We start from the raw sequence: 8,990 nt of genomic DNA on the forward strand, positions 1-8,990 counted from the left end.
CAATGAGTGTATGCTTAGTCATGTCTGACTTTTGGGACCTGATGGACTGTAGCCTGCCAGGCTTCTCTGTCCGTGGGATTATCCCGGCATAAATACCAGAGCAGGTTGCTATTTCCTCCTCCAGGGAATCTTTCTGACCCAGGGATTGAACCTGTATCTCCTGCATTGCAGGTGGATTCTTTACCACTGAGCCACCAGGGAAGCCCATCATTGACAATAAGGGCCTTTAATTCTATGTTACCAGAAAGGCCCCCTGAATCCACCAGGTGAGATATTCAGGAAATTGTTTCTACATAACAGTGTTCTACATAACCACGGCAGTTTTCATCTCATTTTCTTTGTTTCAAATGCCCTTCTTCTTATTAAGATAGTACATACTCATTCTAGCAATTTTGGCATATTCAGAATGGTATAAAGAAGAAATTAAAAGCCTACCACGTTAGCAATCACTAAACATTTTTGTGTCTATTCTGACTTTTCTAGGCATATGTTTTAATAGCATGATTTGTTTGATATTTCATTTCATGGATAAACCATAGTTTATATAATCAATCATATTGCTATTCTGTTAGATAATATCTTATTATTCTAACAACATTTGGGCAAGCATCCTTGCCTTGAACAAATACCTTTGAGCATACCTATAATGATTTCTTTAAAATCAAGTCTAAAAAGTCCAATGCCTGGATCCATTTAGTAGTTGTATTTTAGGGTTTTTAATACATATATATGCCCCCAGAAGCATTCCCATAGCTACAGTATTTCTACATTCGAGAGCACTGTTTCTCATCAGACTTCCCAACATTGCATATTATTTAAAATATTCTTAATTTCATTTTCCATGCACAAAATACTCAAATGTTGAAGAATTTGGAAAGACTTGGGCTATGTTAAGAACTCCATGTTGAGAAGGCTGAAAAACAGGCAGTCAACTGTCGGATGAAAGATTCCAGGACAGTATAAACTTTGGGAATCTTCTGAAGTGCTTCCAAAAATTCTTTGCTCCCAGGATGGAGTATAGGCAATGAATTGCTGGCTCTTTGCTGGTCCCAGGAATCAAAAACTTGGAAGCAGCAACAACAACAAAAACACATTGGTTCCTCTTAAAAATACCAAGGGCTTTGACCACAAAGTCTGGAGTGGATAAGTGAGTATGTGTATGCATGTATGTATTGTGTGCACATGCACATGCACACAGGCCCACACACACACCTACACGCATACCTGTGGTGGCAGTGGGCAGGGTAGGAGGTAGAAGGAATGGCAAGAAGGGGGGATGAAGTAGAGGACAATGCTGTCATGGATGAGGAAGAGAGAGGTGCCAAATCCCATTGGTCCCCAGGAGGACGTGGATGGTGAGATTTGATCATCCTCTTCCCCATGCTATTTCTTAAGCCAGTTTTTGTTATTCTGCTAGGGTTCTCCCAGCTTTCTCCCCTTCCACCTCTTCTCCTTTCATGAAGGTTCTGTCAATATAAAACCCAATTTTTTTTTTTTTTTAGTTTCTTACTTTTATTATTCTTTCGTGCTTTCTCTCTGGGAGAAAAAATAATAAACCTCCACCTCTGCACATTTCAAGCCTGTACCTTCTTTTTTAAAATTTTTATTGGAGTATAGTTGCTTAACAGTGTTGTATTAATTTCTATTGTACAACAAAGTGAATCAGCTATACATGTATGTATAGCCTCGCTTTTTTTGGGTTTCCTTCCCATTTAGGTCTCCACAGAGTATCAAATAGAGTTCCCTGTACTTTACAGTAGGTTCTCATTAACCGTCCACTTTGTACACAGTAGGGTATAGACGTCAATTCCAATCTCCCAATTCATCCCACCCATCTTCTTTCCTCTTGGTATCCAAACATTAGTTCTCTTTGCCCATGTCTCTGTTTCTGCTTTGCAAATAGGTTCATCTCTACCATTTTTCTAGATTCCACATATATGCATTTATGTAAGATATGTGTTTTTCTCTTTCTGACTTCACTCTGCAATATTTAAAAAATATACCTATTGTGGCTGAAACACAAAGAACATTTGATTCATTGGAAGTGTGCACTGAGTCCTGGATCCACTAAATTTCCTCATCTGCTGAATGAGGCTGAAAACACCTGCCCTAGAATCTCACCAATGGCTTTCAGTTTCAAAGACCACACTGTGTAGGAAGAACTTTTTTTTTTTTTTTTTACAATTCTTTTATTATTTTTTTTCTTTTTTTTTTTCCATTTATTTTTATTAGTTGGAGGCTAATTACTTTACATCATTACAGTAGTTTTTGTCATACATTGAAATGAATTAGCCATGGATTTACATGTATTCCCCATCCTGGTCCCCCCTCCCACCTCCCTCTCCACCCGATCCCTCTGGGTCTTCCCAGTGCACCAGGCCAGAGCACTTGTCTCATGCACCCAACCTGGGGAAGAACTTTTAAGTATCAAGAAAATGAAAGAATTTTTAAACATCACAGATAGAGAGCAGCTCAACTGAGAATGAAATAAACTTGTTTGGAAATTTACTAGCAGTGTCAAAATTATACCTTAGAGCATAAAAAAGCAAAAATAAATATGCAAACATCAAAAACAATTTAAGGAACCCATTTTATTAGCTCTGGTTCAGAATAAAGTATTTAAATGAAGTATTTAAACTAGAGATGACATGAGGCTCTTTCTTATTTCACATGTGAACATTTCTATTACTTGGAAATAAAAAGGATCATATTTTTGACCGGAATGCTTTTAAGTAGTTTAAAAAGATAAATCTGAAGGAAACAGCTTTAATTTACAGCAGTGGTTCTTCACTTGGGCTCATTTCCCTTCTGGGGGTCATTAGCAGTGTCTGAAGACACATTTGGTTGTTACAAATGGGAGCAGCCTAGTGGGATGTAAGAAGGTGCTGCAGCCCTCCCCCCACAAGAATCAGCCATCCCCAAATGTCAGTAGTGTTGAGGGAAAAATGTGCATGGCCTCATATTATAGAATATTTGATTGGTGATTTTTATACATGACACTTTTATGACAATGAAAGTTGCATTGCTAAAATTTTATATAACAGTGCCTATTAGAACAAACTGAAGGGGGGAAACATGTTTACATTAGAGAGTTCCAGAAAAACATCTAGTTCTGCTTTATTGACTATGCCAAAGCCTTTGACTGTGTGGATCGCAACAAACTGGAAAATTCTCAAAGAGAGGGGAATACCGAACCACCTGACCTGCCTCCTGAAAAATCTGTACGTGGGTCAGGAAACAACGATTAGAACTGGACATGGAACAACAGACTGGTTCCAAATAGGAAAAGGAGTACATCAAGGCTGTATATTGTCACCCTGCTTATTTAACTTATATTGCAGAGTACATCATGAGAAATACTGGACTGGATGAAGCACCAGCTAGAATCAAGATTGCTGGGAGAAATATCAATAACCTCAGATATGCAGATAACACCACCCTTATGGCAGAAACCAAAGAAGAACTAAAGAGCCTCTTGAAATTGAAAGAGGAAAGTGAAAAAGTTGGCTTAAAACTCAACATTCAGAAAACTAAGATTATGGCATCTGGGCCCATCACTTCATGGAAAATAGATGGGGAAGCAATGGAAACAGTGACAGACTTTATTTTGGGGGCTCCAAAATCACTGCAGATGGTGACTGCAGCCATGAAACTAAAAGATGCTTGCCCCTTGGAAGAAAAATTATGATCAACCCAGACAGCATATTAAAAAGCAGAGACATTACTTTGACAGCAAAGGTCCCCATAGTCAAAGCTATGTGTTTCCAGTAGTCATGTATGGATGTGAGAGTTGGACTATAAAGAAAGCTGAGTGCCAAAGAATTGATGCTTTTGAACTGTGGTGTTGGAGAAGACTCTTGAGAGTCCCTTGGACTGCAAGGAGATCCAACCAGTCCATCCTAGAGGAGATCAGTCCTGCGTGTTCATTGGATGTTGAAGCTGAAACTCCAATACTTTGACCAGCTGATTCAAAGAGCCGACTCATTTGAAAAGACCCTGATGCTGGGAAAGATTGAAGGCGAGAGGAGAAGGGGATGACAGAGGATGAGATGGTTGGATGGCATCACTGCCTCAAAGGACATGAGTTTGAGCAAGCTCTGGGAGTTGGTGATGGACAGGGAGACCTGGCGTGCTGCAGTTCATTGGGTCGCAAAGAGTTGGACATGACTGAGCGACTGAACTGAACAGAATTGAAGACATCTGCTGCATAGTTGTGTGACCCCAAATCTGATCAAAGAGCCAGAAGTTTCCATGATTAAGGTTTCTTTTTCTTTTTTTTTTTTGATCCACTTGCCTTTTTCTTTTTTCACATCTGAAGAATTAGACAGTGGAGCTTCAGTTTCTAGGAAGAAGTTATGAATAAATATATATTTGTGAAGAACTACAAAACAATATTACATAATACAGTATGTATTTTCATAATACATGTCTAGTTAGAGAAAATAAACTAAGTACAAATTTTCAAATAATCATATTTGTGTATGTTCAAGCATTTTTGGTTTCAACAATCAATAAACAACTAGTCAAGACAATTTATATAGGAAAGAATCCTGGAATGAGAGAATTAAGAAACATTTTTCTCATATAGTCATGAATATAACTCATATAGGTCATGAATTACGTAAATTTATCTGGGGCTCAGTTTCCACATCTACGAAAGACATGGGTGAATTAAGTGATTAGAAAATTTCTTTCCATTTGTAAAATTCTGCAACCCTGAATCATTGTTGAATTGGTATGTTTGAAAGGAATCATGTTATGCTTCCTGACAAGAAAACAAATCCCCTGAAGTTTAGCTCTGCTGTAGCTTACAACCTTCCCTACACCATAAGCCTATTTTCCTAGGAATTCTTTCTCAAAGCGAAAACTAACTTAATAAACATCACTACTGTTGTACTGCTTTCAGACCAAAAGAAATCATCATGATGATGGGATGAAGAAGAAGTTGATGATGTAATTGTTCAGTGGTAAACACTGACTGGAAGAATTTATGACTTAAAAGATATTTTACTTCATAACTAGGCATCTGTTGCTACGTCCTTTAGGAAGATTCCCTCAAAGTTTGCAACAGCTTGACAAATCACTTGAGTCAAATTGAAGTATGAATCAGATATACAGCCATTAACTCGTTAAACCCAAAATACAAAAACAAGTTTTAAAGACTAAAGTAAACTATCTGGTTCCTTTGAAATTAATGAAACATGATTTTAATGAAATTTTCTGTCTTACCAGCAGATGTCAGTGCAACCTAATTAACTGAGTAATTTTTTTTTTTTTTTAGCAGATTAAATACCTGCCAGTAAACTGGGTGAAAACAGTCTTAAAATAGCAGTTAAAAAAACCTGTCAATGTGTTTAATTAAGAATATCTTCCTAGGTGGAGCTATAGAGAAAAACCAATCCTTAAAAAGTTATGAAGTTAAAATGGGCCCTTGCCTAGGTGAATCATATTATGTAAGTTATAACACATTGTTATTATCATCATAATTTATGTGACATTAACATCTCTCAGTGACATATAAAAGACATGATCTTAATTAAGTACAAAATGCTAATCTGTAGAACATAAGAATGTGTATCTGTTAGTCTGTCAGTCGTGTTCAACTCTTTGTGACCCCAGGTTCCTCTGTTCATGGGATTCTCCAAGCAATAATACTAGAGTGGGTAGCCATTCCTTTCTCCAGGGGTTTTCCCAACTCAGGGGTCAAACCTCAGGTCTCCCACAGTGCAGGCAGACTCTTTATCATCTTAGTCACCAGGGAAGCTCCAAAACATTAGAATAACAGTATTTTAAAACTCACACACCACAGACACTAGAGCCAAAGGAAGCTCATTTGTCTCTGGGTGACATTTTTATAGCTCCTGAAGAAACACATTAATTCCTAATGAAACCTAAAATATATATTGTGTGATACCATCTGTTTTCAAGAATGTAGCTTGTAGCAAAAGTTGTTAATCTAACAGGCAGTAACAGCAATGTCTATGATGAACATGCACTTATGCATCTTTGTAACAGCCTGCAACTTAAATACCTGTATCACTCACCTTTCAGGATTCAATAGCTGTTGTTCGGGGAGGTTAGTTAATTTGCCTAATAAAGAAAAGTTATGCAGAAAGTCAAAGTGACAGACCTCAGATGATTCCAAGGCCATGTTCTTTCCTTTATGCAATTCTCCACTCTTCTAAAAATACTATTTTGTGACACTGTGTAAATAAAAAGAGGCTTCTTGTTACATTTTTGTCACACATGGAACTCAAGTTATATTTTGTACAAAAGATTTCTACAACAAATATACAACAAAGTCTTGTCTTTGGGACCTGACTAGAATAAGGATGAAGTAAAGAAATACATGCAAAACCACTTTTATAAAGCAAAAGTCAGGTTTTTGTTTTTGGTTTTTTTTTATAAAATAAATGTGCAGTTACCATGTAACCTGGTAATTCCATGCCTGAATATTCTGGAAGAGGCAAAACTGTAGATAGAAAACAGATCACTGGGTGCCAGAGCCTGGGAGTAGCAAAGAGGTTGACTGTAAAAGAGCATGAGGACAATTTGGGGGATGATAAAAATATTCTAGATCTTGATGGTGATGGTGTTTAAGGTACTATGTACACTTATCAAAACTCACAAAACTACAAACTTAAAATTGGTGGATTTTATGTAAATTTTACCTCAATAAACCAGACTTTTTAAAAAATTAAAAGACATTGGGCACATACAATGTCTTAATAATTTCATAAGTAGTAAACTTCATGAAGAGTTTAGTCAAATAACAAGAGACAGAGAAGCTAACAACCTGAACCTTGCCTTGGAATGGTTTGCCTAGTCTGGGAATGTAGGAGAACAGAAACCACGGTGCTAGTGTTAGCTGGCCAGCCCACTTGTGTATGATCTCAAGTGCAGATCGCTGCTATTTAGTCGCTAAGTCATGTCTGACTCTTTGTGACCCCATGGACTGTAGCCCGCCAGGCTCCTCTGTCCATGAGATTTCCCAGGTAAGAATACTGGAGTGTGTTTCCATTTCCTCCTCCAGGGCATCTTCCTGACCCTGGGATCAAACTTACATCTCCTGCTTGGAAGGAGGATTCTTTACCTCTGAGCCACCTGGGAAGCCCCGAGTAGGATTACTTTTCTCCAAATTTCAGTTAACTTATAGTGAAAGACATTGAATTAAATAAAATTTTTAAACATTCCTGAGCTCAAGACAAAAACAAAACAAAACAAAAAAAGGACTAGATTCACCATTCCAAAAAAATCTTCCACTTGCTGATTAAGGATGATTAGAGGAAATCTAATATATGAACCCTAAGCAGGGAAGCAGTGTTAATCAACTTTATTACTCTCCATTCCTTTGGAGAGGGAAATTATATAATATGGCCAGCAGGTGTCATGCACTCATCTATGAAAAACTGACAACTCTTCATATCAAAATTCTTTCTTAATATTTTCCTGCTGCTTTCATTTGTAATGGTTATGAATATTTTTCCCTCTCTTTCTATATATATACACATATCCTTAAAAGGAAGGAGGATGTTTGAAATATTCAATCTTTTCCTCCTTTTTTCTCAACTCTCAAGTATGATAATTAAATGTACATATTAAAATAGAAATGAAATCACTCTTATTTCATTATGTTTAATGTTTCAAAGATTTCTGGAAAATGGAGTAACAGCTTCACAAACATTATTTGCATAGTTTTTGCAAACTCAGTCTTTTAACAGCATTCTCTTTATTGTCAATGTCATCTCTTGTGTGAAGCCTTCCTCTGGGATCTCATATACCATAAAATGTTCCATGATCAAAAAAAAAAAAAAAAAAAAAAAAAAAAAAAAAAAAAAAATGTTCCATGATCTACATAAAGCAATCACCATGTTGTCTTGTAACTGTTTATATAAAAGGTCTATCTCTCTTGTCTTTTGACCACTCCCCAAATTAGGAGTGTACCAGCACTGCATCTCCAAGTATGTAACATAGTAGCTTGTACTCAAAAATGTTTGTTGGTGGTAAGCAAATAAGTAATTAAACCCTTGAATCAATTTTGCCATTTCCATGACAGTGGTTTTTCAATAACCAGGTGAAAAGTTAAAGGACCAATAGTTAGTTGAATCAATAGAAAAGTGCATAGAGGCAAATGGCTATTTTCGCTGGAGGAACATTTAGGACAATTGTGGCTTGCTGAAAAAAGGGCAGCAGCATATAGAATCCAAAAACAGGATAATGGAGCAGTAGATGGCTTCTGTGATGGACTAGCAGGAAGGCTTAACTTTTTTTTAAAAATCGAAGATTTTTTTATTGCCTCTTTAAAATACCACAGTGGAGTCCTTAGAACCATCTGGCATCTTGCTGTTTCTGCAGCCGGACCACCCAGATCTTATTAGTCAGCCTGCTGAATTGTTCCTTTTTAAGAAACATAGATGCCATCCAAAAATTTTCTGAAATCCTTGTTTTTAACTGTGGTGGCTTGCTGAATCAAAGCACCTGAATTTGACACAAGTTCAATGACATTTCCTTCAAGAATCAATTCATCTTCCTGGACTTGAGATACTGAACAAGCAACCCCTGGCCTCATCCGAATCCTGCGGATGTATTTCTCATCCCCAAAATTTCATCTCAACAAGAGAACCATTCTCTTGAATAAAAAAGCTGATGGGGAAGTGGGCATACACAGCCCTCACCTTGTAGTGGAAACCCAGTGTAACACCCTTGATCATGTTCTGTACATGACTACAGATCACGTGAACAGTTGCCAGTTCCTTTCTGTTTCCTCACCATTTGTCAACCCGGAGCCTCTTCTTTTTCTTTCCAAAGAGACTCAGTTCTACACTGATGTGATTGAAGTCCCTCCACAGGGTGCCTCTGGGGCTCTTCACAATAACTGTCCGTCCCTTCTGAGTAACATCAACATTTTTCTGGAAGGTCGACAGTCTGATTGCTGAGAAAAGTCTCATTCTCACAGTAGATGCGGCAAAGAGCAGTCTTAACTTTTTAGT

The 8,990-nt window shown here is 37.4% G+C and overlaps 1 pseudogene; it reads right to left on the reverse strand.

The window, feature by feature from the left end:
* Positions 1 to 7,842: 7,842 nt before the first annotated feature.
* On the reverse strand, positions 7,843 to 8,967 carry LOC110145677 (large ribosomal subunit protein uL6 pseudogene; annotated as a pseudogene).
* Between the last annotated feature and the right edge of the window lie 23 nt (positions 8,968 to 8,990).

Source organism: Odocoileus virginianus, chromosome 5 (genome assembly GCF_023699985.2).
Source record: "Odocoileus virginianus isolate 20LAN1187 ecotype Illinois chromosome 5, Ovbor_1.2, whole genome shotgun sequence".
In the NCBI taxonomy this organism is placed as follows: Eukaryota; Metazoa; Chordata; class Mammalia; order Artiodactyla; family Cervidae; genus Odocoileus; species Odocoileus virginianus.